The sequence below is a fragment of the Mustelus asterias genome, chromosome 5, assembly GCF_964213995.1.
Source record: "Mustelus asterias chromosome 5, sMusAst1.hap1.1, whole genome shotgun sequence".
In the NCBI taxonomy this organism is placed as follows: domain Eukaryota; kingdom Metazoa; phylum Chordata; class Chondrichthyes; order Carcharhiniformes; family Triakidae; genus Mustelus; species Mustelus asterias.
The window spans coordinates 41,331,539-41,358,903 of NC_135805.1; positions in this window are offsets into that span (position 1 = coordinate 41,331,539).

A 27,365-nucleotide genomic window follows, 5' to 3' on the forward strand; every position below is an offset into this window, starting at 1 on the left:
GACTGAGTGCATTCAACCTATCCATGCCTGTCATCCTCTTATACACTTCTAAACGATCACCCCTCAGTCTCTTACACTCCAATGAAAAAAGTCCTAGCCTGTCCAATCTCTCCCTCTTACTCAGTCCCTTGAGATCTGGCAACATCCTTGTAAATCTCTTCTGCACTCTCTCCAGTTTAATAACATCTTTCTTGTAGAAAGGTGACTAAACCTGAACACAATACTTCAGGTGAGGCCTTACTAATGTCTTGTAGAACTGCAACATAACTTCCCAACTTCTATACTCAATGCCCTGACTGATCATAGAATCATAGAAATCATAGAAACCCTACAGTACAGAAAGAGGCCATTCGGCCCATCGAGTCTGCACCGACCACAATCCCACCCAGGCCCTATCCCCATATCCCTACATATTTACCCACTAATCCCTCTAACCTACACATCTCAGGACACTAAGGGCAATTTTTAGCATGGCCAATCAACCTAACCCGCACATCTTTGGACTGTGGGAGGAAACCGGAGCACCCGGAGGAAACCCACGCAGACACGAGGAGAATGTGCAAACTCCACACAGACAGTGACCCAAGCCGGGAATCGAACCCAGGTCCCTGGAGCTGTGAAGCAGCAGTGCTAACCACTGTGCTACCGTGCCGCCCTGATGAAGGTTCAAATGCCAAAAGCCTTCTTCACTGCCCTATCTATCTGTAACTCCACCTTTAGAGAACCGTGCACGTGAACTCCAAGGTCCCTCTGTTCCACGATACTCCCTAAGGTCCTACCATTCACCATGAAAGTCCTACCTTGATTTGACTTTCCAAAATTCAACACCTCACATTTATCTGTATTGAACTCCATTTGCCATTTCTTGGCCCACTTCCCCAGAATGAGTACAGAGGCTGTCAGGTGTGGAGATGGGCTGGGCAGAAGGCACCAACACTATGTTTAAATAAATAAAATAATAAAACAACAAAAACAGCTGCCAAGTCCTCACCCTCCCACCCTGCACACACTCCTCACCCTCCCACCCTGCACACACTCCTCATTCCCCAACCCATGCCTCCAGTGACCTCCCATGATCCCTCATAAACCCATGCCATGCCACACACCTCAGATGTGGAGATGCCGGCGTTGGACTGGGGTAAACACAGTAAGAAGTTTAACAACACCAGGTTAAAGTCCAACAGGTTTATTTGGTAGCAAAAGCCACACAAGCTTTTGAGGCTCTAAGCCCCTTCTTCAGGTGAGTGGGAATTCTGTTCACAAACAGAACTTATAAAGACACTATCTGTAACCCCCGCAGTTGCGTGGACCTGCAGAGTTTCACTGGCTGTCTTGTCTGGAGACAATACACATCTTTTTAGCCTGTCTTGATGCTCTCTCCACTCCCATTGTTTTGTTTCTTAAAGACTTGATTAGTTGTAAGTATTCGCATTCCAACCATTATTCATGCAAATTGAGTCTGTGTCTTTATATGCTCTGTTTGTGAACAGAATTCCCACTCACCTGAAGAAGGGGCTAAGAGCTCCGAAAGCTTGTGTGGCTTTTGCTACCAAATAAACCTGTTGGACTTTAACCTGGTGTTGTTAAACTTCTTACTGTGACACACCTCAGATACACACCGTGGTCTCTCATTTTCCCTATGCCAACCCATGTCCTCCCCACCCACCCTTTGCCCTTACTCTCTCCATACCAACCCACCGAATATCCTTGCACATTTCCTCCACAACTTTGACATTTTCAATATTTCCTTGAAACCTTTGATAGTCCTTTCATAGCTGTGCAGTTTCTTGACAGCAGGACAATTCTGAAACAGCTGGACAGTTCCTTAACGGATGAAAAGTTCCTTGGCAGCTAGACAGTTCATTGTCAGTTCCAATGAGTTAATGTATAAAAAGTACACACTCATGTTTAATTTTAACAATCAATCCTGAAGAGTGTCTTAACTCTCCCAAAGGATGCCTTACCTCTCTTAAATGTGTCCCAGGACCCTGTCCAAAGAAATACCTAATCTCTCCAAAGGGGTATCATTGCTATCCAAATGAATTCACCAAGTTCAGACCTATTCTTACCTGATCTAGTCTGCTCACTCTGAGTTTCACACTCCTGGCCTTTCAGAATCCCACATCAGTGGAGATGAACAAACAAACAGACAAAATAAGAGCCATGGCCAAATAAGCCATTCGGTCCAAAGAACAAAGAACAATACAGCACAGGAACAGGCCCTTCAGCCCTCCAAGCCCATGCCGCTCCCTGGCCCAAACTAGACCATTCTTTTGTATCCCTCCATTCCCACTCCGTTCATGTGGCTATCTAGATAAGTCTTAAACGTTCCCAGTGTGCCCGCCTCCATCACCTTGCCCGGCAGTGCATTCCAGGCCCCCACCACCCTCTGTGTAAATACGTCCTTCTGATATCTGTGTTAAACCTCCCCCCCCTCACCTTGAACCTATGACCCCTCGTGAACGTCACCACCGACCTGGGGAAAAGCTTCCCACCGTTCACCCTATCTCTGCCTTTTATAATTTTATACACCTCTATTAAGTCTCCCCTCATCCTCCGTCTTTCCAGTGAGAACAACCCCAGTTTACCCAATCTCGCCTCATAACTAAGCCCCTCCATACCAGGCAACATCCTGGTAAACCTCCTCTGTACTCTCTCTAAAGCCTCCACGTCCTTCTGGTAGTGTGGCGACCAGAACTGGATGCAATATTCCAAATGCGGCCGAACCAACGTTCTATACATCTGCAACATCAGACCCCAACTTTTATACTCTATGCCCCGTCCTATAAAGGCAAGCATACCATATGCCTTCTTCACCACCTTCTCCACCTGTGCTGCCACCTTCAAGGATCTGTGGACTTGCACACCCAGGTCCCTCTGCGTATCGACACCCTTTATGGTTCTCCATTTATCGTATAGCTCCCCCCTACGTTAGTTCTACCAAAATGCATCACTTCGCATTTAACATAGAACATAGAACATAGAAAGCCACAGCACAAACAGGCCCTTCGGCCCACAAGTTGCGCCGATCACATCCCCACCTCTAGGCCTATCTATAGCCCTCAATCCCATTAAATCCCATGTACTCATCCAGAAGTCTCTTAAAAGACCCCAACGAGTTTGCCTCCACCACCACCGACGTCAGCCGATTCCACTCACCCACCACCCTCTGAGTGAAAAACTTACCCCTGACATCTCCTCTGTACCTACCCCCCAGCACCTTAAACCTGTGTCCTCTCGTAGCAACCATTTCAGCCCTTGGAAATAGCCTCTGAGAGTCTACCCTATCCAGACCTCTCAACATCTTGTAAACCTCTATCAGGTCACCTCTCATCCTTCGTCTCTCCAGGGAGAAGAGACCAAGCTCCCTCAACCTATCCTCATAAGGCATGCCCCCCAATCCAGGCAACATCCTTGTAAATCTCCTCTGCACCCTTTCAATGGCTTCAACATCTTTCCTGTAATGAGGTGACCAGAACTGCGCGCAGTACTCCAAGTGGGGTCTAACCAGGGTCCTATAAAGCTGCAGCATTATCTCCCGACTCCTAAACTCAATCCCTCGATTAATGAAGGCTAGTACGCCGTACGCCTTCTTGACCGCATCCTCCACCTGCGAGGCCGATTTAAGAGTCCTATGGACCCGGACCCCAAGGTCCTTCTGATCCTCTACACTGCTAAGAATGGTACCCTTCATATTATACTGCTGCTTCATCCCATTGGATCTGCCAGTTACACCTTCTTCCAGATCGTTTACATAAATCACAAACAGCAGAGGTCCCAATACAGAGCCCTGCGGAACACCACTAGTCACAGGCCTCCAGCCGGAAAAAGACCCTTCCACTACCACCCTCTGTCTTCTGTGACCAAGCCAGTTCTCCACCCATCTAGCCACCTCCCCCTTTATCCCATGAAATCCAACCTTTTGCACCAATCTACCATGAGGTACTTTGTCAAACGCTTTACTAAAGTCCATATAGACGACATCCACTGCCCTTCTCTCGTCAACCATTCTAGTCACTTCTTCAAAAAACTCCACCAGGTTAGTGAGGCATGACCTCCCTCTCACAAAACCATGCTGACTATCGTTAATGAGTTTATTCCTTTCTAAATGCGCATACATCCTATCTCTAAGAATCCTCTCCAACAACTTCCCTACCACGGACGTCAAGCTCACCGGCCTATAATTACCCGGGTTATCCTTCCTACCCTTCTTAAATAATGGGACCACATTAGCTATCCTCCAATCCTCTGGGACCTCACCTGTGTCCAGTGACGAGACATAGATTTGTGTCAGAGGCCCAGCAATTTCATCTCTCGTCTCCCTGAGCAGCCTTGGATAGATTCCATCAGGCCCTGGGGATTTGTCAGTCTTTATATTCTCTAAAAAACCTAACACTTCCTCCCTTGTAACGGAGATTTTCTTTAACAGATCAACACTCCCCTCCGAGACACTCCCAGTCAACACATCCCTCTCCTTTGTCCCTCAAGCCTGCTGTATATTCAATAAGATCATGGCTGTTCTACCTCTGATCTACCCCTGATAACCTTTGATTCCCTTGCCTAGGCTGCATCTATTTACTGACCTAAGGTTACACCATCTCCTCCCACCAATATCTTATTTTCACTGACTTTGAAATTAGTCAAGGCTTCTGTTGCAGCAAGCAAGGGTCTGATTTAACTGGAAAAGTCATGGCCAGATGATGTCATCAGTGCTGCAGTGATTTTTCCAAAGACTTGGCAGAGGCCCACCTTGTGTCAAAGCTCCCAGGGAAACCAGGCAGGGCGCAGCGTTGTGACCACCGTGAGGCCAAGATAAATAACACTTTTGATCCTTTAGCGGAGCAGGAAGGAATTCTTGGGCCTCCAATGCCCCTCCCCTCGGCCTTTCTCCCCACTCCAGCCTCCATTTGAGAACCTCTTTCCATTCAGCATTTATTTATATTGGAGTCAGGTTCTCTCAAGCCCTGGGTGATGGCTGACTCCTGACTCATATTCCCACCCTCGCTCGCCTGCCTTTGCACCGTCCCTGCTGGCTTCAAGCAAGGCACTGATTCTTCCGATTGTGCAAATGTGGCCCTTCAATTAAGATACACCGGACTCATTTCCTTCCATAACTTCTATGTATATATCCAATGCGTCATAGCTTTCCACCCCTTTATAATCAAGGCTTCAGTTTCTAAAGTTTATTTATTAGTGTCGCAGGTAGGCTTACATCAACACTGCAATGAAGTTACTGTGAAAGTCCCCTAGTTGCCACATTCCAGCGCCAATTTGGGTACACTGAGGAAGAATTTAGCATGGCCAGTGCACCTAACCAGCTCGACTTTCGGACTGTGGGAGGAAACCGGAGCACCCGGAGGAAACCCACACAGGCACGAGAAGAACGTGCAAACTCCACACAGACAGTGACCCAAGTTGGGAATCGAACCCAGCTACCTGGCGCTGTGAGGCAGCAGTGATAATCACTGTGCCACCGTGCCGCCCCCAGTGTCAGCTTTATTTAATTCACTCCTTTATTTGGAGTGAGACTTGAACTCATAGACTTCAGACAAAGGGGTATGAATGCTGCCACTAGACCAAGCTGATGGGGATGTTATTCCGCCTATTACTTACAGAGGCTAAAGGGGATTAATGTGTGACACAGCTACACACTAAAAAAGATGCTTCTCTCTTTAGAGAACTACTGGAACTAGAACGCAGTTCTGAAGTGGGAAACTGACACTTTTATTGAGCAGTTTGGAAGTCATTGCGATGTATGAAGAACACATTTCAAACTGTTGAATGACATCAGACTTCTGGGAGTCCAGTAGATGGAGGAAACAGAGAAATTAGCTTTACAGTTACTCTTACAGCTGAACTTTATAGTTCAGTCCTGTTAAGGCAATCTCAGCTGCGTACCATGAAAGTGAAAGAGCCACTCACTGTCACAGGAATTCAAGATGAAATATTAGAATTGTCCTGTTGCAGAAAACTCCGGTACAATTTATACTATAGCAATGCTGATTTTAAAAAAATCCATTTGCAAATCTGCTGTGTCCCCCTGTCATCGATTTCATAATTGGGATATTCAGTCAGCACAATTCAGTTTGCCCTGTCTTGCTATTTTCTGCAGTAGAGTCTTCATTTTCAGTGTTGCAATCTCTCAAAGAGACCTTTCCTTTCCCCATTTCTGACATTTTCTGCCTGTACTCAGGGAAAAACAAACTAATGATAATTGTACTGATAATAATGATGAGCTAATGATAAACTTGTGTCTGCCACGTTAATCTGTAAACATTTAATTTATTCTATTAAATTGCACTGTTGACTATGTTAATTGAGCGTTAGCACATTGATGTAAATAGGTTAGCACCTGCGTTAGAACAACAAACAATCAAAGCTGGAAACCTGATTAAAATTAATTTGCTAATCTCCCTGACAACCATTCCCAGTTTTGTTGAAAGATCTTTCCTTCCTTGGGCCAAGTTTTTGTCTGTACTGCCTCTGTGTGGATCTTCAGCACTGCGAATGTGTTTTGAGAGTTCAAAAATTTGCTATCACCCCCCTCCACCATCATGTCCGCCTCCATCCAGGGCCATAAAATTCACAAATGGAAAATTGTGGTGGCGTGAATGATCTTCCTGAGGGGGCTTGACTGTTTAGGTGCTGTGAGGATGTTTCCCCTGCTGAGGGAATCTAGCCGAGCAGGCGCAGTTTTAAATAAAGGTTGTCCTATTTAAGGACAAATCCCTTCTCTGGGAGTTGCTCGTCTTTGGAATTCTGTTCCTCAGAGGGGAGGCTGGGCCATTGAAGCTTGTGTTAGGCAGATTTTCGAACAACACTGGAGTTAAAGGTTGTAGGATCAAGCAGGAAAGTGGAGTTAAGACCAAAATCAGATCAGCTATGATCTTATTGAATGGCGGAGCAGAATCAAAGAGCTTAATGGCCTATTCCATAAAACCATAAGACATAGCAGCAGAATTAGGCCACTCGGCCCATCGAGTCTGCTCTGCCATTCAATCATGGCTGATTTTGTTTCTCATTCCCATTCTCCTGCATTTTCCCTATAACCCCTGATCCCCTTATCAATCAGGAACCTATCTATCTCTATCTTAAAGACACTCAATGACCTGGCCTCCACACCTTCTGCGGCAAAGAGTTCCACAGATTCACCACTCTCTGGCTGAAGACATTCCTCCTCATCTCTGTTTTAAAGGATTGTCCCTTTGGCCTGAGGTCGTGCCCTATTCCTGCTCCTTTCCCCATGATCTTATGACCTTATGATCTTATGGTCTGCCATGTGAAGCGCTGTGCTTTGATTTATTATTGTCACATGTATTGGAATACAGCATTGGTAGATAAGTATTGTTTCTTGCATGCTATACAGACCAAGCATTTTTTTTTAAATTAGTGTCGCAAGTAAGTTTACATTAACACTGCAATGAAGCTACTGTGAAAATCCCCTAGTCGCCACACTCCGGCGCCTGTTGGGTACACTGAGGGAGAATTTAGCATGGTCAGTGCACCTAACCAGCCTGTCTCTGGAACTGTGAGAGGAAACCAGAGCACCCAGAGGAAACCCACGCAGACATGAGGAGAAAGCGCAGACTTCGCACAGACAGTGACCCAAACCGGGAATTGAACTCGGGTCCCTGGTGCTATGAGACAGCAGTGCTAACCACTGTGCCACTATGCTGTCCAATAGGGGAAAAGGAATGTAATATTACAGTCATAGTAAAGCATAGAACAAGAGTAAAGGATAGAATTAGAGGGTACATTGGGACAGCTCGCAAGAAGTCACCACACTCCAGTGCCATTTGAGTGCCAGTGTATTGAAGACAAGAATATCTGCGCACGTATAGTTTTTGTGTAATCACACATGGCAGACTTGAATTTCCAGTGGAATTATATTGGTTCTGGGGATAAGCAGAAAGCTCATCTGGGTTGAGGGGAGATTGGGTAGAGGTGGAAGGATTGTATCACAGAATCACAGAATCCTACAGTGCAGAAGAGGCCCTTCGGCCCATTGAGTCTGCATCGACACATGAAAGGCCCTGACCTGCCCACCTAATCCCACTTGCCAGCACTTGGCCCATAGCCTTGAATATTATGGTGTGGCCAAGTACTCATCCAGGTACTTGTTAAAGGATGTGAGGCATCCCGCCTCCACCATCCTCCCAGGCAGTGCATTCCAGACCGTCACCACCCTCTGAGTAAAAAGGATTTCCCTCAAATCCGCCCTAAACCTCCCACCCCTCATTTTTAACTTGTGTCCCCTCATAACTGACCCTTCAACTGCTCTCTAACCATCCTGTCCATGCCCCTCATAATCTTGAACAGGTCGCACCTCAGTCTTCTCTGCTCCAGAGAAAACAACCCAAGCTCTATCCAACCTCTCTTTATAACTTAAACGTTCCATCCCAAGCAACATCTTGGTGAATCATCCCCTCCAGTCTGTTCACATCCTTCCTGTTGCAATATAGTAAATACGGAGAAATTGTCTCCACTGGCAGAAGCGTCAGTGCCAGCGGATACAGGTTTGAAGTAATTAACAAAAGAACCAGAGTGACATAAGGAAAAAATGTTTTATACAGTGAGTTGTTATGCACTGTCTGCAAGGATTGGTGGACATAGGATTAGTAAAAACTTTAATAGGGAATTAGATAAGTCAGGGCTTTGGAAAAAGAGACAGAGGAGAGGGACTAACTGGATTGTTCTTTTAACAATCCAAATGGCCTCCTTCTGTGCAGCAAGATCCTATGATCAGCTCCTTGGGGCCCACTGCAGTCTCTGTCAATTTTCTGCTTGAAGCAATGGGGACTACTCAATATGTTTACCCTAAAATGGACTAGTATCTTTTCCGAAACTCTCCTTCAGCTGTCCCAAAGGAATTCCATTACATTATCTTTGGCTGGAAAATGTTGTGGAGATGCCGGCGTTGGACTTGGGTAAACACAGTAAGAAGTTTAACAACACCAGGTTAAAGTCCAACAGGTTTATTTGGTAGCAAAAGCCACACAAGCATTCGGAGCTCCAAGCCCCTTCTTCAGGTGAGTGGGAATTCCCACTCACCTGAAGAAGGGGCTTGGAGCTCCGAAAGCTTGTGTGGCTTTTGCTACCAAATAAACCTGTTGGACTTTAACCTGGTGTTGTTAAACTTCTTACTGGAAAATGTTAACAGTGTAACAAGTGCATGACCTTTCAGCAGCCTTTGACAGGGTTGACCACATCATCCTCATCCAAGGCCTATCCCCCATCGACATCCAGTTGGGTGGGATTGCTCACACGTGGTTCCATTCTTATCTATTCAGCCATAGCCAGAAAATCATTTGCAATGGCTTCTCTTCCTGTTTCTACACCCTTACTGTGATCTATTTGTATTCATTCTTTTGAACTTACTGAAGCTCCGTTGTGTTAATGCGTTCATGGAATCACCGGAAATAACACAAGTCGCTTGCATGGGAAATAGGCAGAGAAAAAATAGCCATGTAAGAGAGCACACACCTGTAAATAAAACTTATTTGTATTAACACTCCATGTCCCAAGTACAGCATATCCTCAACATACAACACAAAAACAGATGAGGAGGATGGCAAACAGCAGTGCTCGCCACCTGGGCCGAAGAAATTTGTGAGAAAAGAAAGGTTAGAAAAGAGGGTATGTGGACATGAGTAATGGCAATCCGCTGCAGAGCACTTATAGAGCTGGCTGTGTTGAATAAGAGCTTGAAGCTCAGGTTGTTTCCTTGTGTGAAAGAAGAATCAAGGTAGCTGCTGGAAACACACTGCAAAGTGGGCGGCACGGTAGCACAGTGGTTAGCACTGCTGCCTCACAGCGCCAGGGTCCCATGTTCGATTCCCGGCTTGGGTATTGTGGAGTTGCACATTCTCCCTGTGTCTGCCTGGGTTTTCTCTGGATACTCCGGTTTCCTCCCATAGTCCAAAGATGTGCGGGTTAGATAGATTGGCCATGCTAGATTGCCCCTTAGTGTCAGGGGGACTAGCATGGGGTTGTGGGGACAGGGCCTGGGTGGGATTGTGGTCAGTGCAGACTTGATGGGCCAAATAGCATCCCTCTGCACTGTAGGATTCTATGATTCTATAACTCCCCACTGCAAAGTGTGTATACAGAAACCCACCATTGGTAGAGAAAGTGATGGGAATTTCCAGCATGGTGGGACTCTTTGATGGAAATGTGTCGTGCTGGAGCTCCTTTACTGATGTCACTCAGCTCCACCTCAAAGCCATGGGCGGAGTAATATGGGGGAGGTTGGACATGAAAGTCCTCAGCCGTAAAACACCATGGGACAGATCAACGATGGCTGGTTGGGACTTCCACCCCTCACTGTGGCACTAGCAGTGCCAGGAGAGCGTCAGTAGCCCTGGTCAGGACCACAGAAGAAGAGGAAGATCAATACCCATGGATCTCCGGAGCAGGTATGCCTGGGCTCTTGGGCCGGGAAGGTTTGGGTAGGTTAGGATTGGGGTAGGGGGAGTGTGTATGCATAAAGGAGGGAGTGGGTAGCAAAGGAAGGGGGAAAAGTTGACCTTGGGTGGGTCCGCCCCGTAATCAGTAAAGGGCAGCCCCCGAAGTGCGAACCCCACTTTCCTTCCCGCCCTTGACAATATCAGGCTGACCGCTCCCACCACCTTCCCAAAACAAATGTTTCATGGAATGGGAAGTGTATTATCAGGGTCAATTGGTTTGATAAAAAGTCTAATTGACCCTTGATCATTCATTTAAATATGGAGGATAGGCTGCGATTTCAGCGCTTGTGCGTTGACCGTATTATGGGAGTGAGCTCGGGGATGGGTGGGAAGATGATGGGCCCACCGTATTTCACGTGGCTTCCCTGTGTGAAACCTGCCCACCGGGGGCATGTAAAACTCAGCCCTATATCTCCCGACCCCTCCATCGTTGCTAAATTATTGGACTGCTTATCCGACATCCAGTACTGGATGAGCAGAAATTTCCTCCAATTCAATATTGGGGTGACTGAAGACATTATTTTTGGTTTCTAGTCCAAACTCTATTTCCTAGCTATCTACTCCATTCCTCAGTCTGTTTGCAATCTGGGTGTCAGATTTTATCCCAAGATAAGCTTCTAACTTCCAACGCACACCATTGCTAAGACCACCTATTTTCAGATCCGTAAAGCCTGACTTTGCCTGTATCAGTGAATCTGTTGCTGAAACCTTCAACCATGCCTTTGTCACCTCTAGACTCAACTATGTAAATGCATTTTTGGTTGGTCTCCCACATTCTGTCCTCTGTAAACTTGAGGTCATGCAACACTCTGCTGTTGGTCTTTTAATTCACAGCAAGTCCCCTCTCACCCCTGTCTTACATTGGCTCCCAGTCATGCATTTTTCAATTTTAAAATTCTCATCAAATCCCTCCATGACCTTGCCTCTCCCTATCTCTATAATCTCCTCCAGCCTCACAACCCCCTGAGATATCTGTTGCTCCATTAATTCGGGCCTCTGTGCATTCCCAATTATAATCAGTCCACCACTGATGGTCGTGCCTTCAGTCGCTAAGTCCCTAAACTCTGGAAGATAGACCCTCCCTACACCTCTCTGCCTCTCGATTTCACTTGTTTCCTTTAAGATACTTCTTAAGATAAACCTTTGGTCATCTGACCTAATTTTACCACTCCACACGCCATGGGAATTAGAGCGAGTGACGGGTGGAAAATGGGAAAGCCCATTGATCTTGGGCAGGATTTTACGGTTTCAGGATGAGCAAGACTGTAAAATTCCGCTGAATATCTTCTTCATAAGATCATAAGTTCAAAAGATATCGGAGCAGAATTAGGCCATTCAGTCCATCAAGTCTGCTCCGCCATTCGATCATGGCTAATATGCTCCTCAAGCCCATTTTCCTGCCTTCTCCCCAGAACCTTCAACCCATTACCAATTAAAAATCTGTCTAACTCCTCCTTAACTTTGCTCACTGTCCCAGCGTCCACTGCACTTTGGGGTAGTGAATTCCACAGATTCACAACCCTTTGGGAGAAGTAGTTTCTCCTCAACTCTGTTTTAAATTTGCTATCCCTTATCCTCTTGTCCTAGAATGCCACACCAGTGGAAGCATCCGCTCCACGTCTACTTTATCCATACCTTTTATCATCTTGTATACCTCAATTTGATCTCCTCTCATCTTTCTAAATTCCAGAGAGTATAGGCCTAAACTGTTCAATCTCTCTTCATACAACAAACCCGTCATCTCTGGAACCAATCTAGGGAACCTCCTCTGAACTGCCTCCAATGCCACTACAGCTTTCCTCAAATAAGGGGACCAAAACTGTGCACAATACTCCAGGTGCGGCCTCACCAATGCCTTGTATAGTTGCAACAATACTTCCTTACCTTTATATTCTAGTACTTTAGCTATAAATGCCAACATTCCATTCACTTTCTTTATTATCTGCTGTACCTGCAAGCTAGTTTTCTGTGACTTATGAACGAGGACCTCAGATCTCTCTGTAATGGAGCACTCCGAAGTCTCTCCCCATTTAGATAATAAGTCACCTTCCCATTTTCCCGACCAAAATGCATGACCTCACATTTATCCACATTAAATTCCATCTGCCGCATTTTGGCCCACTCTCCTAACCTTATATCCATTTGTAAGGTTCTTATTTCTTCATTGCAACTTACTGTCCCATTTATTTTTGTGTCATCTGTGAATTTAGCCATAGAGCCTTCTATCCCTGTATCCAAGTCGTTAATATGGATTATAAATAGCTGGGGTCTAGGATCGAAGCCTGTAGCGCCCCCTAGTTACTTCTTGCCATCCAGAAAAAAAACATATTTATCCCGACTCTCTGTCTTCTATCCATCAGCCAGTCACCCATCCAAGCGAATAAATTATCCCTAATCCCATGTGATCTAACCTTGTGAATTAACCTTTTGTGTGGCACCTTATCAAATGCCTTCTGGAAGTCCAGATATACTACATCTAGAGGATCCCCATTCTCCACTTTACTTGTTACATCCTCAAAGAACTCTAGCAAATTAGTCAAACATGATTTCCCTTTCATTAAACCATGCTGACTCTTAATTCCAGATATTTTTTGTTGAATTGAAATTCCACCATCTGCTGTGGTGTGATTTGAACTCGAGTCCCCAGAACATTAGCTGAGTTTTTGAATTAATCGTCCAGCGATGATACCCACGAGCCCATCGCCTCCCTCGCGATGTTATGTGGCACATTTGTTATGTGGCACTGCGTCCATACTAAATTAGATAGATTCAGAACAGATCTAGCAACAGAACCATCATCAGCAGCAGAATTATATTCGAACGCAATCTGTAACTTTGTGGCCTGGCACATCCTTTACTTTCCTATTAGCATCATACCATGGGACCAACTTCAATTCAATGAGGAGTGTAGAAAACCATCAGGAGCAGCACCACAAGTATTTAAAAATGTGATGAAGCTGCAACACGGGACTAGATAAATGCTAAACACAAGAACGCAAAAACCAGGAGAAGACCGTACAGTCGATTGAACCTCCTACAGCATTCAATCTGATCATGGGCGATCTCGGGCCTCAGCTCCACTTTCCTGCCCACTCCCCATATATCATGATCTCTGAGGCAGCAGAAGCTTGCTGTAGAAATGCTTAGCAACCCCATAACCAACAGATCAGATCAAAACACTGCAGTCTTTGATTTGATTTAATTTATTACTGTCACACATTGGGATACTGTGAAAAGTATTGTTTCTTGCATGGTATACAGACAAAACATACCATTCATAGAGTACATAGGGGAGAAGGAAAGGAGAGGGTGCAGAATATAGTGTTACAGTCATAGCTGGAGTATAGAGAAAGATCAGCTTAATCTATGGTAGGTCCATTGAAAAGTCTGATGGCAGCAGGAAAGAAGCTGTTCTTGAGTCGGCCCTGCCATATACAGCTGTAGCTCACACTGAAAGATAATATTGATTCCAGGGGTTTTTAATACACATGCCTTAGAAAGCTTTTTCAACCAAATCCATATTGCGTTAATGAAATTGGTGATTTGTCAAAACCATTACTGTAATCAGCTTCTAAAAGGAGGGAGGAGGAAATCTTAAGTTAAGGCAATCAGCGTCAGCAGCTAACTTCTGTTTGTTCAGGCACGTAAGGGACATTTTTCAATTCCCTGAATCATAGCGCCCTGCTACCAAGAGGTCAATCTTTGCTTGCAAGCTGGGCTAATTGAGTGAAGGCAGAGAAGTTAGACATCCAGCATTATTATAATACTGCATTATATATCACCCGGCAGAGCTCAAACAGGTTTATTTTTCAGCAGTGGTAAAGGAAACCTTGGACAGGAGGTGAAAGGGCACCCAATTCTTGCACAGATAAAACCCATGCTGCCGACAGCGCATTGAAAAGAAGCTCCTAATTATCTGTGCACAGATTTACAGAGGTCATTATAAAGTGCGCCTTCCAGGTCCATTAAAATGTGGGTTACATTCCTCCTCATATAAGCATTGCTTTCATTCAACACAACGGCCATTGGGTACCAATAAAATTATAAAATTGTAATATCGCTTCACATGGACATGTCGGCCAATCATCCCTGGACTCTGATTTTCACTGAAGATAAACAAAACGGGAAGAGGGCTGAAAGAAGGCACTGGGTTTTTTACAGTTATTGCCCTTGAGCAAAGAGCTGGGGTTTTGTTTTATGAGGTACATGAAGCACTAAAGCCTTGCAAAATCTTGCATCCGGTTTTGATTAAACAATGTCTAGCCTTAGCAAACATTGTTAATATGTATTATGTTTTAAAGATTGATTGTTTTTCGTTTATTTCCCCCTTCCTGCCAGCACCCTACAGGCACAGACGCAGCTGCTGTTCAGCGCGCAAGGAATCTAATCTTCCAGCTCACTCAAACGCATTACGTGTTAGTTACCCGGTGCCTAAGATTTATTTATTCTGCACCCATCTGCTGAAAAAAAAACCCCCAGTTAAATCTTGTTAATTTACAAGATGTTCACATTCCTTTGAGCTTCTGGAGTGTTGCCAAAATGGAAACCGGGACAACAGTGACCTGCCTCCCACATATTTTTAGTTAAAGATCGATTCTTCCCAGCATCCACAAATACTGAACCATAGACACGACCGATTTCAATGGAGTATAGATCTGTAATGTTGTTTACATTTGTTATTTGGCTGATTTAATCCCCCCCCGCCCCCCCCCCCACAGGCGGCAGTGAAGTTGATTTGTCATGACTACCTTGAGTCATGATGTGGAGATGCCGGCGTTGGACTGGGGTAAACACAGTAAGAAGTTTAACAACACCAGGTTAAAGTCCAACAGGTTTATTTGGTAGCAAAAGCCACACAAGCTTTCGAGGCTCTGAGCCCCTTCTTCAGGTGAGTGGGAATTCTGTTCACAAACAGAACTTATAAGACACAGACTCAATTTACATGAATAATGGTTGGAATGCGAATACTTACAACTAATCCAGTCTTTAAGAAACAAAACAATGGGAGTGGAGAGAGCATCAAGACAGGCTAAAAAGATGTGTATTGTCTCCAGACAAGACAGCCAGTGAAACTCTGCAGGTCCACGCAACTGTGGGAGTTACAAATAGTGTGACATAAATTCTGATTCTAGGATCGCATGATAAAGACTCAGGAGGAAAAAAGCAGAAATATTTATGTGAAATAGTGTGACATAAACCCAATATCCCGGTTGAGGCCGTCCTTGTGTGTGCGGAACCTGGCTATCAGTTCCGCACACACAAGGACGGCCTCAACCGGGATATTGGGTTTATGTCACACTATTTCACATAAATATTTCTGCTTTTTTCCTCCTGAGTCTTTATCATGCGATCCTAGAATCAGAATTTATGTCACACTATTTGTAACTCCCACAGTTGCGTGGACCTGCAGAGTTTCACTGGCTGTCTTGTCTGGAGACAATACACATCTTTTTAGCCTGTCTTGATGCTCTCTCCACTCCCATTGTTTTGTTTCTTAAAGACTGGATTAGTTGTAAGTATTCGCATTCCAACCATTATTCATGTAAATTGAGTCTGTGTCTTATAAGTTCTGTTTGTGAACAGAATTCCCACTCACCTGAAGAAGGGGCTCAGAGCCTCGAAAGCTTGTGTGGCTTTTGCTACCAAATAAACCTGTTGGACTTTAACCTGGTGTTGTTAAACTTCTTACTGTGTTTACCTTGAGTCAGCCATAGGTTCTGGTTGAGAAAACCAGTCCATAAGAACAGGATGGAATCCTTGTTTGTCCTCATATTCAAATCTCTCCACAATCACTTGTCTCCAAACATCTGCCACCTTGTCCTATCATTCCCATCCACTGACTTCATCTACACTTCCCACTGCCTCGGGAAAACAGCCAGCATAATCAAGGATCCCACACACCCTGGACATACTCTCTTCCACCTTCTTCCGTTGGGAAAAAGATCTGGAGAAAAGTCTGGGAACGCGCACCAACAGACTCAAGAACATCTTCTTCCCTGCTCTCATCAGACTTTTGAATGGTCCTATCATATGTTAAGCTGATCTTTCTTTTCATCATACCTGTAACTGCAACACTATATTCTGCACCCTATCCTTTCCTTCTCCCCTATGGACTCATTGAATGTTATGTCTTGCCTGTGTAGCATGCAAGAAACAATGCTTTTCACTGTATACTAATACATGTGACAATAATGAATCAAATCATATTTCTGTCCTTCAAATCAGTCCTCCAAACTATAGGTGTCCTCTCCTTTGCCCAACTATCAATGGCAGAGGCTTTTGTTACTCTTTGAAGTGCTCCAGTTCTCCACTTCCCATCTAAAACCTTTCTCAAACAAAACTTCAGTCATCTCTCCTAACTTTCTTCCCATGGCTTAGTATCGATTCCGTCTATGAATACTTCGGAGAGCACCTTGGAATGTCAAATATGTTAAAGGTGCTACATAAATGTTTTGCCTTCCCATTGTCTCGATCTTCTAGTAATGGAAGTAATACAACCGAAAGCTGTCAGACACTAACCCAAAGGGCAAGCATGGCAATGCGCACTGTCACTTGTGTTACTCTCTCAAATCCGTCCCCAGACTCACCGAAAACTCTAACTAAAGAAGGAAGAAAGAACTTGCATCTATATAGTGTCTTTCATGATCTCAGAATCATAGAATCTTACAGTGCAGAAGGAGGCCATGCTGCCCATCGAGTCTGCACCGACTACAATCCCACCCTGAGCCTATCCCCATAACCCCATGCATTTACCCTGCTAGTCCCCTTGACACTAGGGGGAGATTTAGCATGGCCAATCCACCTGCAGATCTGTGGGAGGAAACCGGAGCATCCAGAGGAAACCCACGCAGACACGGGGAGAACGTGCAAACTCCACACAGACAGTGACCCAAGCCGGGAATCGAACCCGGGTCCCTGGCGTTATGAGGCAGCACTAAGGCAGCAGTGAGGCAGCAGTGCTAATCACTGTGCCACTGTGCTGCCCCAATCTCAGGATGTCCTTTACAGCCAATGAGGTACTTTTGAAGTGTAGCCACTCATATGATATAAGAAAAGCTCAATAGTTTCAATACAGCAACATACCATATATAACTTAACATAGTATATCTGAGCGTGATGTAATTGCTGGCATCTTTTTACTCTCAGATACTGACAGGTCTCCTGTGCATTGCTAGCATTTCCTGCTTTTATTATGAGCGTCAACTGTGTTTAATTAAAATCCATTCATACAACGACTTTAGTCGGAAATGCCTTTTGACTCTCTAGTCTAACTTATCATTTAAGGTCTGAAGTATCGTCATCTCAAATTAAAAAAGGTATTTTAATTTTGGGCGACAGTGCAAAATGAGTGCAAGACATCAGGAGACATGTATAAAGGGTTGCTGAATCGATATCACCAATTTCATATCTTCACCCAAGCTCAGAATTACTCCAAACATTTTAATCTCTAGATCCGTTCAGGAAAGCATTTTTCGGGTACTTTGCCATGCATGTTTCAATTTTATGTTGTTCTTCTTTGACGTAGTGTATATGGTAATTTCGAACTGTTTGTGTATATTGTTCTTGCAAATTGACAAGTGTATACTTGTTAAAAAAAAGTAAATTATCCCATAAATAAAAAAACCAGTACCAGTTTTATATATATTTTTGGATGTTTCTGGTTTTCTATTACTGCTTTTATTATTTTTCACAATGTATTAGACTGACACTATCCACAAACAGTTCCAACATGTCAATGTGACCCTCTGCAGATATATTATCTTCAGATATAAAAACTTACCTAAAGCAGAATTTGCTCTTAATCTTAACAGATTTTACTGTGTTTGCCAGAGCATCTAAATTAAAGAAAATAATCAATTCAGCACCCAGGCTGCTTTCTATCATCAACAATTGGAAAATGCAGAAAATGCATCATTGTGTATTGAGTTTTCCCATCAATTTATTAGCCATCAGTTCCCTGCTCATTTTTTTTCCCTTAACAACTTGCTTCCTAGACAAAAGATTTCCCCCTTTTAAACACATCAATTGAGGTCATATAGTTAATAGTTTACTTATTAGTGTCACAGGTAGGCTAATATTAACACTGCAATGAAATTACTGTGAAAATCCCCTGGTCGCCACACTTTGGCGCTTGTTCGGGTACACTGAGGAAGAAACCAGCAAACCTTTCAGACTGTGGGAGGAAACTGGAGCACCCCGGATTAAACTCATGCAGACATGGGGAGAAAGTACAGACTACGCACAGACTGTCACCCAAGGCGGGAATCGAACCCAGGTCCTTGGTGCTGTGAGACAGCAGTGCTAACCACTGTGCCACCTTGCCATGCCCCCAATTGACAATGTATCCATGACCTTCTCTCACAACTTCCTTCAAAGAAAAATTTCCCTTGATTCACGTTTAACCAGTTTAGTTTAAATGTTACCAAATTACCATCTCTTTATTTTGAATATTCTTTTAAGAGGGAAGAATTGGTCCTTATCTACTCTGCTAATTCCCTTCACCATTTAATAAAAATGTAAATATTTTACCAAATGAAGGAACATTAATATTGTAATTATACATTCACTGTTGCAACACTTTTTGAAGGAGAAAACTTTGAAGGATTAGGCCAATACAAGTTTATTGACCTGAAATGTTAAACACCCTCTTTCTCCATAAATGTTACCTGACCTACTGTGCATTTTTTTGCATTTTCTGTTTTGGTTCAGATTTTCAGCAAATTAGGAGCTTTTGTATTACATTATCTAGTCTTTGTTGTATCAATGTCCACGTGCAAGTGTTTTTAAGGGGAAATTCAAACAGAATGGGCAAGGTTTAGGCTTGCTTTGTGTGAGATGCAGATGAGTTGGGATTTCTGTACTGTTGATACTCAAACCTGGCCACAACATCATGATGCAATTGAAATGATGTTTAAGAACCAGTTTCTCTCCGTTCTTGTGCTTTGTAATGCCACTGAAGCCCATACTTAGGTTAAAAGCTTGTAATTCACTCCCATTACTCTAAAACTGATCTTGAGATGAAAAGTCAGCACAATTGTTTTTTTTATACGGGAAGTTTGTAGGCCAGCTTGGTTCTTGTAATAGCTTGAAGCAAGTTGTTCTGAGGTCTCTGTTTTAAATTTGTAATTCCCAGTATTTTTAAGAATTGCTCTGCTAACTACTAATAACATCATTTCCAAGGAAACATCTCAAGTTGTTTTTAACTTCTTGATCTTCTCCTTCAAGGTTCTTTTATTCTCCGAGTCAGTTCCTTCGTGCAGATCACGCAGCCTCGTTATTCAAGTGGCCTGATGTGGAGATGCCGGCGTTGGACGGGGGTGAACACAGTAAGAGTTTTAACAACACCAGGTTAAAGTCCAACAGGTTTATTTGGTAGCAAACACCATTCGCTTTCGGAGCGCTGCCCATTCGTCAGATGGAGTGGAAATGTACTCTCAAACAGGGCACAGAGACACAAAAATCAAGTTACAGAACACTGATTAGAATGCGAATCCCTACAGCCAGCCAGATCTTAAAGATACAGACAATGTGGGTGGAGGGAGCATTAAGCACAGGTTAAAGAGATGTGTATTGTCTCCAGACAGGACAGCCTGCAAGTCCAGGAGGCAAGCTGTGGGGGTTACTGATAATGTGACATAAATCCAACATCCCAGTTTAGGCCATCCTCATGTGTGCAGAACTTGGCTATCAGTGGCCTTGACAGTGAGTGTCACTAGCCAGCTATCCAGCCATGCAGCAAATCTCGGCTAAGGTTAATCCTGGTCTTAGCTGATGTCCAAACGCACTGTCCGACACATGCAGACACCCATATAGACAGACAGACAGACACACACACACACATTCATGGATATGCACACATACAGGCATCCACACATGCATTCATAGAAATACCCACACAAGTACACGCACCAGTAATAGCAAGAGGAGATTGGCAAAGGTTGATTAAAGATAATCATATGTAATGAATGTGGGATAGATGGGAAAAGTCTATTTCAGTCATCTGCAACATATTACATGACATTCTTGAAGGGGTGCACTTCATGCTGGAGAGAATGACAATCCAGGATTTTTCTGTATGAAAGTGCGAGGTGGAGCTTCAAAGGATATTGGTAACTTTGGGATTAACAGTTACATACTTTCAGGGTGAACCTGAATGTGACAACTTCACAGGATGCCCAAGTTTTGATTGGATCTATGAGATCTGTTATGACACTACCAGTAGTTTTATTGCCTGCATTTATGGGCATCAAGAGGAGGCCAAAGATGCTGCTGTCTCTGGAGAGTGCCAATGAACCTGCTTTCTTAAGGTTCCAACAATATCTGCACACAATGAAGCTTCACACGTAGGCTTGGCACCATTTGATGTTACACAAGGATTGTTGGAATTTGGACTCCATGCTTCAGTGAGGTGAACCACCTCAGACCTCCAGGAGAACTTTATCTTAGAAACCCTGGGGCGGCATTTTATGGCCTTGCTCAAGCAAGACCAGTACGAGAGGGACCGCAGGTTCGGACATTGGGTGTATGTGCTTGGCTGAGGAGCTAATTGTGCGAAGCTACCATCCGTGGGATTATGACTGAACGTCTCCCGAGGCCAACGGACACCTCAATTGTCCGCCCCTCACTCTCTCCCATTCCGTGGCGGGTGGGGCAGTAGAATTCTTGCGCTAGTGTCACTCAGGTAGCATCTCACTGAGGTAAATGCACAGAAGTAGAGCAAGGCAAAATACTGCGGCTGCTGGAATCCGAAACAAACAGTGAAAATGCTGGAAAATCTCAGCCGGTCTGACAGCATCTCTGCAGAGAGAATAGAGCCAACGCTTCAGGTCTGGATGACTCTTCATCAGGGCGGAAGAAGCTCTGATGAAGGGACATCTAGACTCGAAACGATGGCTCTATTCTCTCTCCAGTGATGCTGTCAGATGCTAGAGCAATTAAGATAGCGAGTACAGAGGGCTGACATGACAAGACATAATTATATTAGTTGATATATGACAAAAGCATATTAGTTGACATGCTTTGGGTGAGCATTGCTCTGGAAAATAAACAGGATTTGACTACAAAAGTTAAAGTTGATTTCTGTGTTTTCTTGCAACCATTCGGAGTTGAATAATAATGAGTTAAATGAGTGTTTTTATCTCATAAAGGTACGGGCAAATGACTTGGCAATTGGACACTTTGTGAGGGTGGGTGAGAAAGAAAAATCAAACACTAAGCGACTTCACCTTACAACAGTGACAACACTTCAGAAGTAACTTGTTGGTTGTGAAATCTCGTGGGATGTTCTGAGGTTGTGTAAGTTCCTTCGAAAAGATACAGGACTTGAGGTAAGTTTTTGAAGAGAAAGAGAAAGATCACTAATAAACTACCAAAGAAATCTCCCAAAAATCAGTGCCCACTCAATACCGCTTCATCTTCTGCTAGCAAAGAACAAAGAAAATTACAGCACAGGAACAGGCCCTTCGGCCCTCCAATCCTGCACCGACCATGCTGCTTGACTGAACTAAAATCCTCTACTTTTCCAGGGACCATATCCTTTTATTCCCATCCTATTCATGTATTTGTCAAGATGCCCCTTAAAAGTCACTATCGTATCTGCTTCCACTACCTCCCCCGGCAGCGAGTTCCAGGCACCCACCACCCTCTGTGTAAAAAACTTGCATTCTTCATTATTTGAAGATCATCAAACCATGGCTTATTCAGCGGTTTAACTCCCAGGCGGCATGAGGAGACAGGCCCCCAAGTCTATCTCAGCGGGACTGGGGATCAAACCCTGTGCTGTTAGTGTTATTCTGAGCCACAGGCTAGCTGTCTGTTAAGAATGTTTATTCTTCTGCTATGTGAAGAATTGGAGAACGGGAGAGGGCCTCTGTCCATGCAGTGAGTTAATTAGTCACACAGGTTTTTGTTCCACCCCTGGGCAAGATTTCTTTATTGCAGACACCAGATGTGGTCACTTCCATCCACCTGCAGCTAAGTACTCACAAGTTTTTAACACTTCATTTGCATCAGTGATCTGCTCCTCATCATCACACCTCCAGGTATACGGTGCTTCATGGAAGAATATTCTGTAATTCATCCATTCACACCATCATTCAGCCTTATTTCTCACACTGGGAATTATATAGACCCTAATTTTCCTCTATATAATACAACATACTTCACTTGGTAGAGTTGTTGCATGTGCCTTTGTGCTGCAGGGTAAATTTTCCCTACACGACCATCAGGAACAAAGTTAAGGGGGATTAGTGCACAGCCCATTCCTGCCACAGCTTCCAATCTGAGGGTAATTACATTCTCCATATGAGCTCCCAACAGTCAATCCACATGGTTGATGTGTGCAGGGTGAGGAGTGGAAATTCCACTGTGGCTAGTTAATTAAAAAGTTGCAGCAGCCATTAAATTGCAAGTGTACTTTTGTCAAGGAAAATTGATCGTCAGCCTGAAAATATTTTTCTAAGCCATCATTGCAGCCCCAGGATACCACTCCAGGAGTTTGCCAAGGAACTATCTTTGGCCCAGCTATCTTTCATCCGCGGCTATTCCATCCTTCACATGTTTAGGAACAGGAAATGATTCCAAAGAGTTTGCCTCCATTCCCAACTCCTCCAATAATGATGATGTGGAAAGGACTACAGATCACGAACCCACTCAAATTGACCTATAATACAGACTATGCTGAGAGACTCTGCCGTCGTACCTCTCTAACTGTCCTGGCTTGAGACAATTCACACCTCTTTAACCTGTGATTATCCCACTTTCCATTCTCACTGTCTGTACCTGTAAGACTTGATTACCTGTAAAGACTCACATTCCAAACTTTGTTCACATTCCAATCTGTAATTATCCCACAATTGTGTCTTTGTTTATATATGTCGTGTTTGTGAACCTACCTCTCCATTCACCTGATAAAGGAGCAGCGCTCCGACAGCTCGTGATTCCAAATAAACCTGTTGGACTTTAAGCTGGTGTTGTGAGACTTCTTACTGTCTCCAATAATGAAGCAGTCAGTTCTGGCTTAAAGCAGGGTTTGAGCAACAGTTACAACCTCAATGTGTCCCCTCCTATAGTATGTCCATGCATAATGCAGACTAGAAAGAGATGTGACCTGTTACAATGTGACAGACTGAGAGACAGTATCTTGTGGCCATTCATGGATTTTTTAAAAAGCATTTTTTTAAAAGTGCTTGGGATGTGAGTGTTCCTGGCAAGCCAGCTTTATTGCCCACCCAAACATCATAATACTTCCTGCCTCATTTCTTAAAGAATCTTTAATCGGTTGAGTATTTTTGATAAGATGAAAGGGTCAAATTTTGACCAATCTTGATCCTGGCACTTGCATAGAGATAATGCCTGTATTCCTCTTCTTCCTTGGGTCTGGCCTCTGACCTTACCTCAGCTAGGGTCCCTGTGAGGTTCGGGCATGGGAAATCCCAGTTTAGGATTTCACCTGCAGCCCAGCACTATTAATGTTGATGGTCTTATAAGGGTGAAAGGATGTTCGGTCCCCACGTGACCCTCCTAGAACTGGGCCTTATGCCTGGAATTTAGCACATCCATGAATCCATGGTTATTCAGGGAAACTCTCAGATTGACAGGGAACTTTCTAAGTGTTATTCCAAAAATCACAATACCGTTTGATTTGTAGTCATTTTTTCTAAACATATACTTCATTCATAGAATTTATAAAAGTACATTACATGAGACCAAAATAAGGGGATACATATCTGCTTTCTCATTCCAGGTGGGGTGCTTAGCCCGCCAATCTTGCACACTGGCAGTTCAGAGCTCTGACGAAGGGTCATCTAGACTCGAAACACTGGTTCTATTCTCTCCCCACAGATGCCGTCAGACCTACTGAGATTTTCCAGCATTTTCTGCTTTTGTTTCATATTCCAGCCTCCACAGTATTTTGCTTTCATCAGACATGCATCCACCCTGCCTAGTCCTGTTAGAATTTTATAGGTTTCTATGAGATCTCCCCTCATTCTTCTAAACTCCAGCGAATATACTAGTAACCGACTCAATCTAAACGTATATGTCAGTCTCGATGTCCCAGGAATCAGTCTGGTAAACCTTCGCAGCGTTACCTCCATAGCAAGAATATCCTTCCTCAGTTAAGGGGAACAAAACTGCACATAATATTCCAGGTGTGGCTTCACCAAAGCCCTGCATAACTGCAGCAAGACATCCCAGCTCCTGAACACAAATCCTCTTGCTTTGAAGGCCTTCTTTACCACTTGCTGCACCTGCATGCTTACCTTCAGTGACTGGTGTACACAGACACCCAGGTCTCATTGCACATTCCCCTCTTCCAATCCACAGCCATTCAGATAATAATCTGGCTTCCTATTTTTGCAATCAAAGTGGCTGAACTCACATTTATCCACATTATCCTGCATTTGCCATTCATTTGCCCACTCACTCAGCTTGTCCAAATCACATTGAAGCAAATCTGTATCCTCCACACAGCTCAGAACACCCCCTACATCCCGCCGTCGCACCCCATCCCGCCCGCTTTGTGCCTTCTGCAAATTTGGAGACATTACATTTAGTTCCCCCGTCTAAATCATTGATATATATAGTGAATAGCTGGGGGATCACTGCAATACCCCTGTAGTCACTGCCTGCCACTTGGAAAAAGACCAATTCCTACTTTTTGTTTCCTGTCTGCCAACCAGTCTTCTATCCACCTCAATACATTGCTCCCAATCCCAGACACTTTAATTTTACACGCTAATCTCTTATGTGGGACCTTGTTGAAAGCCTGCTGAAAGTCCAAATAAACCACATCCACTGGCTCCCCCTAATCAACTCTACCAGTTTCATCCTCGAAGAATTTCAGTAGATTTGTCAAGCATGGTTTCCCTTTCTTGAATCTATGCTGATCCAACTGCTCTGCTGTTAAATCTTTTAGAATGGACTTGAGCATTTTCCCTACTCCCAATGCCAAGCTGGTTTCTCTCTACCACCCTTTCTAAATAGAGGTATTACATTAGCTACCCTCCAATCCATACAAACTGTTCCAGAGCCTATAGAATCTTAGAAGATGACCACCAATGCATCCTTTATTTCTTGGGCCACTAAGAATGACCAGGGATGGGAACTGTATATCTAGGGGTATTCAGTATTTAGGAAGGACAGAGAAAAGGGAAAAGGTAGTGGGGTTTCATTGCTGGTTAAAGAGTGGTGTTCCGCAGGGCTCTGTATTGGGACCTCTGCTGTTTGTGATTTATATAAACGATCTGGAAGAAGGTGTAACTGGGGTGATCAGTAAGTTTGTGGACGACACAAAATTGGCAGGACTTGCAAATAGTGAGGAGCATTGTCAGAGGCTACAGAAGGATATAGATAGGCTGGAAATTTGGGCAAAGAAATGGCAGATGGAGTTCAATCCTGATAAATGCGAAGTGATGCATTTTGGTAGAAATAATGTAGGGAGGAGCTATACGATAAATGGCAGAACCATAAAGGGTGTAGATACGCAGAGGGACCTGGGTGTGCAAGTCCACAGATCCTTGAAGGTGACGGCACAGGTGGAGAAGGTGGTGAAGAAGGCATATGACATGCTTGCCTTTATAGGACGGGGCATAGAGTATAAAAGTTGGGGTCTGATGTTGCAGATGTATAGAACGTTGGTTTGGCCGCATTTGGAATACTGCATCCAGTTCTGGTCGCCACACTACCAGAAGGACGTGGAGGCTTTGGAGAGAGTACAGAGGAGGTTTACCAGGATGTTGCCTGGTATGGAGGGGCTTAGTTATGAGGAGAGATTGGGTAAACTGGGGTTGTTCTCCCTGGAAAGACGGAGGATGAGGGGAGACTTAATAGAGGTGTATAAAATTATGAAAGGCATAGATAGGGTGAACGGCGGGAAGCTTTTCCCCAGGTCGGTGGTGACGTTCACGAGGGGTCATAGGTTCAAGGTGAAGGGGGGGAGGTTTAACACAGATATCAGAAGGACATATTTTACACAGAGGGTGGTGGGGGCCTGGAATGCGCTGCCAGGCAAGGTGGTGGAGGCGGACACACTGGGAACGTTTAAGACTTATCTAGATAGCCACATGAAGGGAGTGGGAATGGAGGGATACAAAAGAATGGTCTAGTTTGGACCAGGGAGCGGCACGGGCTTGGAGGGCCGAAGGGCCTGTTCCTGTGCTGTATTGTTCTTTGTTCTTTGAAATTAAAACAACAGTGAGGAAGGATATTCGCTCCGACAATGTGGAATCAGTATGAGTACAGCTCATGTTACAGAGAAGGAGGTGCTGGAAGTCTTAAAGCACATCAAGGTAGATAAATCCCTGGGACCTGATGAAGTATATCCCAGGATGTTGTGGAGGGGAGGGAGGAAATTGCGGGTCCCCTAGCCGAGATATTTGAATCATCGATAGTCACGGGTGAGGTGCCTGAAGATTGGAGAGTGACAAATGTTGTGCCTTTGTTTAAAAAGGGCTGCAGGGAAAAACCTGGGAACTACAGGCCAGTGAGCCTCACACTTGTGGTGGGTAAATTGTTGGAAGGTATTTTGAGAGACAGGATCTACAGGCATTTAGAGAAGCAAGGACTGATAAGGAACAGTCAGCATGGCTTTGTGAGTGGAAAATCATGTCTCACAAATTTAATAGAGTTTTTTGAAGGGGTGACCAAGAAGGTAGATGGGGGCAGTGCAGTTGTTGTTGTCTACATGGACTTTAGCAAGGCCTTTGACAAGGTACCGCATGGTAGGTTGTTGCATAAAGTTAAATCTTACGGGATCCAGGGTGAGGTATCTAAATGGATACAAAATTGGCTTCTTGACAGAAGCCAGAGAGTGGTTGTAGAGAGTTGTTTTTCAAACTGGAGGCCTGTGACCAGCAGTGTGCCTCAGGGATCAGTGCTGGACCCATTGTTATTTGTCAT